Source organism: Suncus etruscus, chromosome 8, assembly GCF_024139225.1.
Source record: "Suncus etruscus isolate mSunEtr1 chromosome 8, mSunEtr1.pri.cur, whole genome shotgun sequence".
Taxonomy (NCBI): domain Eukaryota; kingdom Metazoa; phylum Chordata; class Mammalia; order Eulipotyphla; family Soricidae; genus Suncus; species Suncus etruscus.
This window is the reverse complement of record NC_064855.1, coordinates 114,276,812-114,287,172: the sequence shown is the minus strand read 5'-3', so window position 1 is coordinate 114,287,172 and position 10,361 is coordinate 114,276,812. Positions and strand designations below refer to the sequence as shown.

Genomic DNA, 10,361 nt, shown 5'->3' with positions numbered 1-10,361 from the left:
CCTTTCAGAGCAGCCATGCCTAGAGATCCGCCAAGAAGACTCAGGCCACTGGATCGTCCAAGACCGCCATTGCCGCTTGCAACTCGAAGACCACCAGTGCCAATCGCACCTCTCAGACCACTTCTGCTGGATTTGCTTAGCTCTTTGGTGCCACCAGATCCTCCCAGACTGCCCAGGCTGCTCAGTTTGACTAGACCACTTTGATGGCTAGTTCACCCAGGAGGCCTCCGACATTGCCGTGAGCACTCCTGCTTCCAATTTCCAGCAAGTCTGTTGCTGTGGAAGGACAAAGAATGTTGTTTTAATGCACATGCATCTGTGTTTCACCCTTCTTGAACTCAGCACCCAGAAGCTAACCACAGTAGTGTTGCAGTTGCCAGTTGGTGATTCAAGGTTGAATAGGAAATGACCTGTGGTGAAGCCCTTGTGCCAAGATAAGAGGTACCCAGGGAAGACAGGACATGGCCACGCAGCTGAGAGCTCACCAGTCATGTGTGCCATGGTTGGCCCATGAGTCCTGTTTGCTGTGAGATGGGGACCCATGCTCGGCGTGGGAGATTGTGGGACTGAGAAGGAAAGGTTCAGGTGACAGTTTTCTGGGAGCAAGATTGGCCCCAAGGACTGGAACTGAACATTGCTGTCCAGTGGCAACCTCCCTCTAACTCCTTCTTAGATGCTCTGGCAATGTGTTCAGGTCTTCCTTCTGAGTACAGATCTGGGAAGTGTGTCTTACCTGAAGATTTTAAAGGTAGAAAACTACCGCCTTCAAATTGTATTACTATCAGGAACACAACCACATTCATGAACATATAATCCATGATTGGTTCTATTCTCTCACCTTCTCCTTTTAAGGCTGGAGACTAGAATTCACTGCTTTATGATGTCATCAAGTGTTTCCTGTATGCAAATGAAGGCGAGGTATGATTTTGGTGGCAATCACATCACACACAGTATGTTATGAGTGTCTGGGCCTTCATTATCTGGTCTTTCTAATTTCCTCTTGAAGATTGCACCAGAGAACACCCCTTAAGCAGTCCCCACCCTGAGGTTGACCCCATTCAGTTGTCCCCAATCTCCCCAGGGGACCCCACGGGATGTGAGGTCAGACTGGAGAACAGACCCTGACCCCAAGAAGGGCGAGGTTGTAGATGTGTTGAATGAACCTGATAGCATCAATGAACTGGATGGGCAAGTGAAGTTCTCTCTTGCCTATCAACAAGTCCTTGGTCTCAGATGGGTGTCTTGAGCAGGATTTCTTTGGAACTCCAGGATGTTCATCTCCTTCAATCTCTAGGTGGAGGGAAAACAGGGCCCGTGCTACCTTCCTGTCTTCCCCGGGGCTTCTATCATTCAATCTTCCTTCCAAGCCCATGGGACCTCTCTGTATGAACACCTGTGGTGGGAACTGGCAATTAGGAGTTCCCCTCACCTGTGGGCTGTCACAGGGTGGGTGTTGGCATGGGTGGGAATGGACATTCACTCTGAAAGGGGAGTAGCATCTCCTTAGATAGGTCCTTTGTGGGACGTGACTCAGCCTCTTTCTCTGGCCAGGCTGCGTTCCCTTGTGCTGAGGTACGGCAGTTCCTGTAGGATTCTTCTCCTGGAAACCCCATTCTGTTTTTTAAATAAAATTTTATTTAAAAAAAACATTACTGATCATTAACTATCCTCAAGGTATGCTTTTGTACTACCTAAGTCAAATTGAATGATTGCAAGAAGAAACTGTGGTCTAGAAATGTGAAATGTTTACTGTATGAACCTTATACTTTATTTACCAAGACTCTTTAAAATGTGAATGGAGCTTTTATAGCTTAGCTATTGTACTAAGTGCAAAATTTAGTATTGCTGATGCCATTTTTTAATTTTTTTAATTATGAGAACAAGGATGCAAAGAAAGAGGACAATTAAGTAAAGTTACACTGGAAGGACAATCACCCATAACAGAATTCTCAGAAGTCCCCTTGCTGATATCTTAGCTTTGACCTTTCAGCCAAATAACATTAAGATAGATAAAACAGAACCTATGTACAGTTACTTTGTCCCTCAATTCCCCAGATTGTAATGCATGAAAATATTTCTTAGCAACACACAAAGCAATCTAAAGCCATAATAATCATGTAATTCCTTAAATATTAGAGGCATAGTATTTTTTTTTACATTTCTATGCACATGCATATTAGTTTAAGTTAACCTCAAAAGTTTAAATGGTTTTTCTTAAGGATTAAAGTCAACAGAGCACAGTAAAAACGGTGTTAGAGTGACAAATATTTTTTGCATAGGCCCACCAAAATATTAGGGTCATGGAAAGGAATTACCTTGGCCTAAATACAAGGAGACATTACCCCTGAAGTTTCCTGGCAGAAAACCAAGTCTAGGCTCCAGGAAAGCTAGTTTGTCCAATCCAAGACATTATCTGTAGTGCCAACACGTTTATTTTTCACACAGTCTGTGTTGTTGGTTTCATGTTTCTGTATTAAAGATCCTGGAATCTGCATATCCTACATTGAAGTCAGGATGTGGAGCGTCCTCTAGTTTCACCTCACAATTAAAGGGCAATGCAGAGAGCCCTGTCCTGTAAGCAAGTCGTTGTTGTTGTTAAGTCTTCTCAGTGTTAAGGGAAGTCTCTTTTGAGCAGGTCGATATCAGAGCAGAGCTAGGGTCTTTCCTGGTAGAAGATTGCTTCCAGGTGATGTTATAGACAAACTTGGATGTTTCGTGGATGGCTTCCCTGGTTCAGGGGTGAATGGAGAATGAGCATTCTTCTGAGGCCTGTGCCAGGTCATTATGACGATGTTCAGGGTGTAAGGTCCCATTGCACTACAAGATTTATGTGTTCCCCTCTCTATTAGATAAGATATTATTTGTATGTATAGTATTTTCCCATTTTAATGTGCCTATGCAAACAAGGAACAATGCCACGTGGCATTATCGGCATATATGGGGACCATAAGAATGAGTCCAACAATCCCCATGACATGGTTCAATCATAAGCATTAAACTGGGGACTCTTTCACCAAAATTCCTTATTGAACTGATAGAACAGATACTACACTTGATCTTAGCCAAAAGGTGGAGAAGCGATCAAAATTCCTAATTCAACAGCTCACAAAGAGAAGAAAATATATAAAGTGGTTAGAATCATCACTGTATAAGAGAATATTTAGTAAGACTTACAGCTGTCAGAGAAAAAAAAACATACATATTCAAAAGAAATGACTACAAAGCAATAGTTATCAAAACAGCATGGTATTGGAATAAGGACATGCCCTCAGATCAGAGGCTTGAATACTCAGAGAATGTTCCCCTGACATACAATCACCTAATTTTTGATAAAGGAGCAAGAAACCCTAAATGGAGCAAAGAAGGCCTCTTCAGCAAGCGGTATTGGCACAACTGGCTAGCAACTTGCAAAAAATTGCACTTAGACACCCAGCTAACATCATGTACGAAGGTTAAATCCAAATGGATGAAAGACCTCGATATCAGACCCGAAACCATATGATATATAGAACAACACCTAGGTAAAACACTCCAGGACATTGAGACTAAAGGCACTTTCAAAGAGGAAAGTGCACTCTCCAAACAAGTGAAAGCAGAGAGTAACAGATGGCAATATATTAAACTGAGAAGCTTATACATCTCTAAAGAAATAGCGCCCAGGATACAAGAACCCCCCACTGAGTGGGAGAAAGTATTCACCCAATACCCATCAGACAAGGGGCTAATATCCAAAATATACAAGGCACTGACAGAACTTTACAAGAAAAATAATCTAATCCCATCAAAAAATGGGAAGAAGAAATGGACAGACACTTTGACAAAGAAGAAATACAAATGGCCAAAAGACACATGAAAAAATGCTCCACATCACTAATCATCAGGGAGATGCAAATCAAAACAACTATGAGGTACCACCTCACACCCCAGAGATTGCACACATCACAAAGAATGAGGAAAAGCAGTGTTGGCGGGGATGTGGAGAGAAAGGAACTCTATCCACTGCTTTTGGGAATGCCGTCTAGTTCAAGATTTATGGAAAGCAATATGGAGATTCCTCCAAAACTGGAAATCGAGCTCCCCATACGACCCAGCTATACCACTCCTAGGAATATACCCTAGGAACACAAAAATACAATAGAAAAATCCCTCCTTACACCTATATTCATTGCAGCACTATTTACTATAGCAAGGCTCTGGAAAAGGCCAAGATACCCTTCAACAGATGAATGGCTACAGAAACTGTGGTACATATACACTATCGAATATTATGCAGCTGTCAGGAGAGATGAAGTCATAAAATTTTTCTATACGGGGATGTACATGGAATGTATTATGCTGAGTGAAATAAGTCAGAGAGAGAGAGAGAGAGAAAGACGCAGAATGGTCTCACTCATCTATGGGTTTTAAGAAAAATTAAAGACATTATTGCAATAACAACTTTCAGACACAAAAGAGAAAAGAGCTGGAAGGTACAGCTCACCTCATGAAGCTCACCACAAACAGGGATGAGTTTAGTTAGAGAAATAACTACGTTTTGATCTATCCTAATAATGAGAATGTATGAGGGAAATAGAAAGCCTGTCTAGAGTACAGGCGAGGATTGGGTGGGGAGGAGGGAGATTTGGGACATTGGTGATGGGAATGTTGCACTGGTGATGGGTGGTGTTCTTTCCCTGACTGAAACCCAAACACAATCATGTATGTAATAAAGTTGTTTAAATAAAAGAATTTAAAAAAAAGAAACACGTGTCCATTTCATGTCTATTGAAATAGCTGGGGGTTGTTAGACACAATGGACAGCTTTGATATGTGATTAGGATTGTGCAGTACTGAAGTTAAAAAGAGTAATGTGGGTTATTAATGCTTGGGGGTGTGAGAGAGTTAAGTACTAAAAATGAGCTTTATAGGGGTGTGCAAAGGGGCAGAATACAAAATGGACATTCTGCATACACAAAACATAAGGATGGGGAATACTCTTAATATATACAGTGCGCACAGGGGCACTAGCCCCCACGTGGTTTTGCACATGTAAACTGGTAAGAAGTTGCCAGTGACAACCTTAGTGTAAAGGAGCAAATCTCAGCACACCCCAAGTTAAGACCCACCATTTCTGGCTACCTTGGCTGGCACCCAGGGAAGGCCTGTAGCCGGGGGCAGAAGAGGTACGGCAGAGGGCCTATCAAGGCTCCCAGCACACCAAGTTAGGGAGAAGGCCTTCGACATGGGGTCTCCCCAAACCCCATGCTGGCTAGAGCTAGCCTCCAGATCAGAAAAACACAATTCTATTATTTTTATAACTGAAACCCAACAACATTATGGTGTTTAAACTAAAGATATTATTTTTTTATTTTTATTTATTTTTTGGTTTTTTGTACCACACCCGGTGTTGCTCAGGGGTTACTCCTGGCTGTCTGCTCAGAAATAGCTCCTGGCAGGCACGGGGGACCCATATGGGACACTGGGATTCGAACCAATCACCTTCGGTACTGGAATTGCCTGCTTGCAAAGCAAACACCGCTGTGCTATCTCTCCGGGCCCTATAAGATATTATTTTAAGAAAATAAAAGAGGGGTCCGGACAGTGGCGCTAAAGGTAAGGTGCCTGCCTTGCCTGCGCTAGCCTTGGATGGATCGCGGTTCGATCCCCCATGTCCCATATGGTCCCCCAAGCCCAGGAGCAACCTTCTGAGCACATAGCCAGGAGTAACCCCTGAGCCTTACGGGTGTGGCCCAAAAACCAAAAAAAAAAAAAAAAAGAAAATAAAAGAAAGTTCAACCTATTATATTCCCCAAACAAAAGATTAGCTAGTCTTAAACTGAAGATAAAAAAGGACAGGAGAAATTTAGTGGTGTATTTTTGTTTCTGAGAATTGCATTTCACAGACATACAAGAATTTTCCAACCAGTTATCCCCAAATTCTGCTCTTCATGTTCATCTCAGGAAAGATTTGTTTTTAAATTGTTGTTTGTGTTGCATTAGAGTTTAGGTGAAGAACAGTGTTCAGTGTCTGATATCCACACTAAGATACTGCCCCTCACCAGAGTCCTATCTTCCTTCCTGCCTGGGATCCTTTCTTCCCAACCAGTCCCAGTCCAACATCCCATTAGTGGTTGATTGGTAGTTATGGCTTGGGCTCACACTGTTCACCTCTCTTAATGCCACTGTGTTACTTCTTGGCAGCTTGGTTGTCCCTGTCCTTCCCCTGACCTGGCATTCTAGTCTCCAACCTTTATCATCCATTTATTATACACTGATATCATCGACACCCTTGCTTGTTTTGTTCAAAGCATCTTTTTTGTTGTTGTTGTTGTTTTGGGGGGGGCGTGTCTGGCAGTGCTCAGGGATACTCCTAGCTCTGTGCTCAGGGATCATTCCTGACCATATGGGATGCTAGAGATTGAACCTGGATTAGTTTATGCAAAGAACATGCCCTACCCACTGTTTGATCAGCTTGCCCCTCAGCACAGGATCTTAATACAATTAAAGTAATCTCCAAGGTTCCCCACTGGAGCACTCTCTCCAGTGCACCCTGAGCTACAGACATCAGGGAATACATGCTTTTTCTTCTTTTCTGTCTAAAGTGAGTTTTAATTTTTAATGGGTTCTTGAATAGAGCAAAAAAACTAAGGTGTGAGCTCTTATCATTGTTCATATCTAAGAATGTGGCATTTGCTAGTCCCTGCTCCAAATGATCAAATTGAGTCCCACTTTAGATAGGGCCCAGAAATATCACATCGAGTATACCTTCTTGTTTCCATGAAGATGGCACTGCTGGCTTTGCAACCTGAGGGCTGCTTTATGGTCACCACGGACAAAGGCTTTTCAATCCTCTTATCACATTCTGAACGACTGAAGAGCTCTTCCTGCGGTTCCTATTTTGAAAACATCCTCTATGAAGACAGAAGTGCAGCTTAGTGTTTTGAGAAGTATGAGCAAGGAGTAGAAAATTAAATTAGATTTGTCTTTGGGGGGAGGGGAAGCTGAAGGCCTTTAGTCCCATGTTTTGTAGGGGGCTTTTAAATAATCAGTGGGGCTTTAAATAATCAGTATCTTTTGTTTTTTGTTTTTTGTTTTTTTTTTTCAAGAAATATGGAGTCACGGCAAAATGAGGGTTCGATTCCCCCACGGGGCGTCAAGAAAAGAAAAAAGAGCTCTGGATAGGGGGCCGGAGAGATAGTGCGGAGGTAAGGCATGTGTTTGCCTTGCATGCTGAAGGACAGTGGTTCGAATCTCAGCATCCCATTTGGTCCCCAGAGCCTGCCAGGGGCAATTTCTGAGCATGGAGCCAGGGGTAGCCCAAGCGCTGCCAGGTGTGGCCCAAAAACCAAAAGAAAAATAAAAAAGGACGGTGGTTTGAACCCCGGCATCCAATGTGGTCCCCCAAGCCTGCCAGGAATGATTTCTGAGTGTAGAGCCAGGAGTAACCTCTGAGCACTGCTGGTTGTGAACCAAAAAACGAAACAAACGAACAAAATTGAGAGCTTGCCGGATGTGACCCAAAAACCAAAAAAAAAATTTTTAACTGAATCCCCATAAGATATACAAAGCTGTTCATATTGAGTTTCAGTCATACAATGTACAACAACCAGTGAAAATTTCCTCCTTCTCCTCTTCCAACTCCTCTCATTTCTTCTTCTTTCTTCTTTTTCTTCTTCTTCTTCTTACTTCTCTTCTTCTTCTTCTTCTTCTTCTTCTTCTTCTTCTTCTTCTTCTTCTTCTTCTTCTTCTTCTTCTTCTCTTCTTCTTTCTCTTTTTTCGTCGCCGTCATCGTCTTCTTGTTCTTCCTTCTTCCTTCTTCTTCTTCTTCCTACTTCTCCTCCTGCTCTTCCTCCTCCTATACTCCCTCCACCTCCTCCTCCTCCTGCTCTTCTTCCTCCTCCTCCCGCTCTTCCTCCTCCTCCACTCTCCTCCTTCTTCAACAACCCTACTCCTTCTCCTCATTTCCACCACTCCCCTCTTCCTCTTCCTTGTTCTTCTCTTTCTTTCTCTTTTTATTTATTTTTTATTTTTGTGTCACAACGACAGTGAGCAGGGGTTAGTCCTGGATCTACACTCAGAAACACTCCTGGCAGGCTCGGGGGACCATATGGGATGCCAGGATTCAAACCACCATCCTTCTGCATGCAAGGCAAATGCCCTACCTCATGCTATCTCTCTGGCCCCTCTTTTTCTTTTTTGTTTATTCTTCTCTTCCTCATGCTGCTGGTGCTCTTGCTCCTCCTTCTCCTCTCTCCACCACCTTTGGGAGTCATTACCATACTCTCATTTTCTTTTTTAATATCCTACAGAGAAGTCTCATCATTCTGTCTGTCCTTTTCCCTGACCCATTCTCAGCGTTCTGTATCTTAAACCAAGTTGGAGACCTGGAGAGACAGTGCAAGAATAGTGCATTGGCCTTGCGTGCAGCTGGCCCAGTATTACAAGATTTCAATGTGTAGTATGCGGCTGATCAAGGTTGATCCCAGCATCCCATGTGGTCTCCAGGAGTGATTCAAGAGCACAGAGCCAGCAGTAAGCTCTGAGTACTGCTAAGTGTGGCACAAAACAAACAAACAAACAAGTCTCAGTTTACAAAGAAGGAATGCTTGACTCAAGTCTTTTGAAGACTAGAGTATTCTGCACTTATGACAACTAGAACCAGAAAGATCTTTTAGTTTTTGGGTCACAACCGGCAGTGCTCAAGAGCTACTCCTGGCTCTAAGCTCCTGGATTTTTCTTTTCACTTATGTTCAGGTTAAAAGATAAGTTCTATGTGCAAGTATTCCAACAAATATAAATTTGGATTCTAGAATTGGATTCTATATAGACAGTCTCATCCTTGAAAATTTTTTCTAATATTTGTTTTCTTATATTCCTCGAAGTCTTTGAATTCAGTAATATATTCATATTCACATTCATCTATTTATATTCTTATTTTATATTTATATAAAATTTATCTTCTTTTTATATTTTTTGGTTTTGGGGCCAAACCCGGCGGCATGCAGGGGTTAGGCCGGCTCTCTGCTCAGAAATCGCTCCTGGCAGGCTCGGGTACATATGACATGCTGGGAATCAAACCACCATTCATCCTGGATTGGCAAGATAAGTGCCCTAATGCTATGCTATATTCAAACTCCAACACACACTTTTATATTCTTGACAGCTTTCTCTTGAATGAGGGGCTGGAGAAATAGCACAGTGGAAAAAGTGCTTGTCTGTATGTGGCAAACTGGAATTTGATCCCCAGCATCCCATGTGGTCTCCAAAGCCCCCCAGGAGAGATTCTTGAACACAGAGCCAGGAGTAAACCCTGAGCACCACTGGTTGTGGCACCCCTTCTCCCCACCCCCCTCCCCCAAAGGAGAACAATGCATTTTGTGTCAGATTGCCACGTGTTCTCCCATATCCTTGATTTGCTTTCTGCCCCTTGCAGAGTTATGTTGACTCAGTGAGCAGCATCTATTTTTATTTATATGACAGGATAATAGAATAAATGGTTTGCTAATGATTGTTAGAGCAGACACAAAAACACTTAGTGCTTTAGAAGTGTCTACTTTTTTAAAATTAGAATTAGTTTATTTTATTTTAATTATTTTTAAATTTTTGGTTTTGGGGCCACATCGGTGATGCTCAGGGGTTACTCCTGGCTATGCACTCTGAAATCGCTCCTGGCTTAGGGGACCATAACGGATGCCAGGGATCAAACCAAGGTCCATCCCGGGTCATCCACGTGCAAGGTAAGCAAACACCCTTCCGCTGTGCTATTTCTCCAGCCTCTATAATTATTTTTATTTTATTTTATTGTGCATTTGGGGTCACACCTGGTGATGTTCAGGGTTTTACTCCTGGCTATGTACTCTGAAATCATTTCCTGGCTTGGGGTACCATATGGGACATTGGGGGGGATCCAACTGAGGCCCCGTCCTAGATTAGCACATGCAAGTCAAAAGCCTTAACCACTTGTGCTGCACGCTCCGGCCCACAGTTAGTTTTATTTTAATGCATTCTGTTGCTGAGTATTTTTAGTCCAGCAGCCGCTTAGTAGTAAGACAGAAGAAATGTCATTTCTTTCTCATATATACCTATTCTTTAGTATGTAGAAAAAATATGTGAAAAACAATAGAGTAAATAAATAAGACCAATGAGTTTGCACTTTAGGAATCTGTGTAGTAGAAATTCCCATATTGGCAGGAAATGTTGATTAATTGCTAAGTCTTCCAGAGAATATGCTAAATAGACAGAGACTCAAGAGGTAACATTTGTAGGGGTCGAGAGATAGCATAGAATGGGACTTTTGTCTTGAATGCAGAAGGGACAGAGATTTGAAGGAGGGAGGTTCGAATCCCAGCATCCCATATGTTCCCCGAGCCTGCCAGGAGCAA

The 10,361-nt window shown here is 42.6% G+C and overlaps 1 non-coding gene across 1 annotated transcript; it reads right to left on the bottom strand.

Annotated features, from left to right (window-relative positions):
• Positions 1-2,887: 2,887 nt before the first annotated feature.
• LOC126016830 (U2 spliceosomal RNA) lies at positions 2,888-3,082 on the bottom strand. Its single transcript, XR_007498528.1, has one exon. It is a non-coding gene; the product is annotated as a U2 spliceosomal RNA (small nuclear RNA).
• Positions 3,083-10,361: the final 7,279 nt, after the last annotated feature.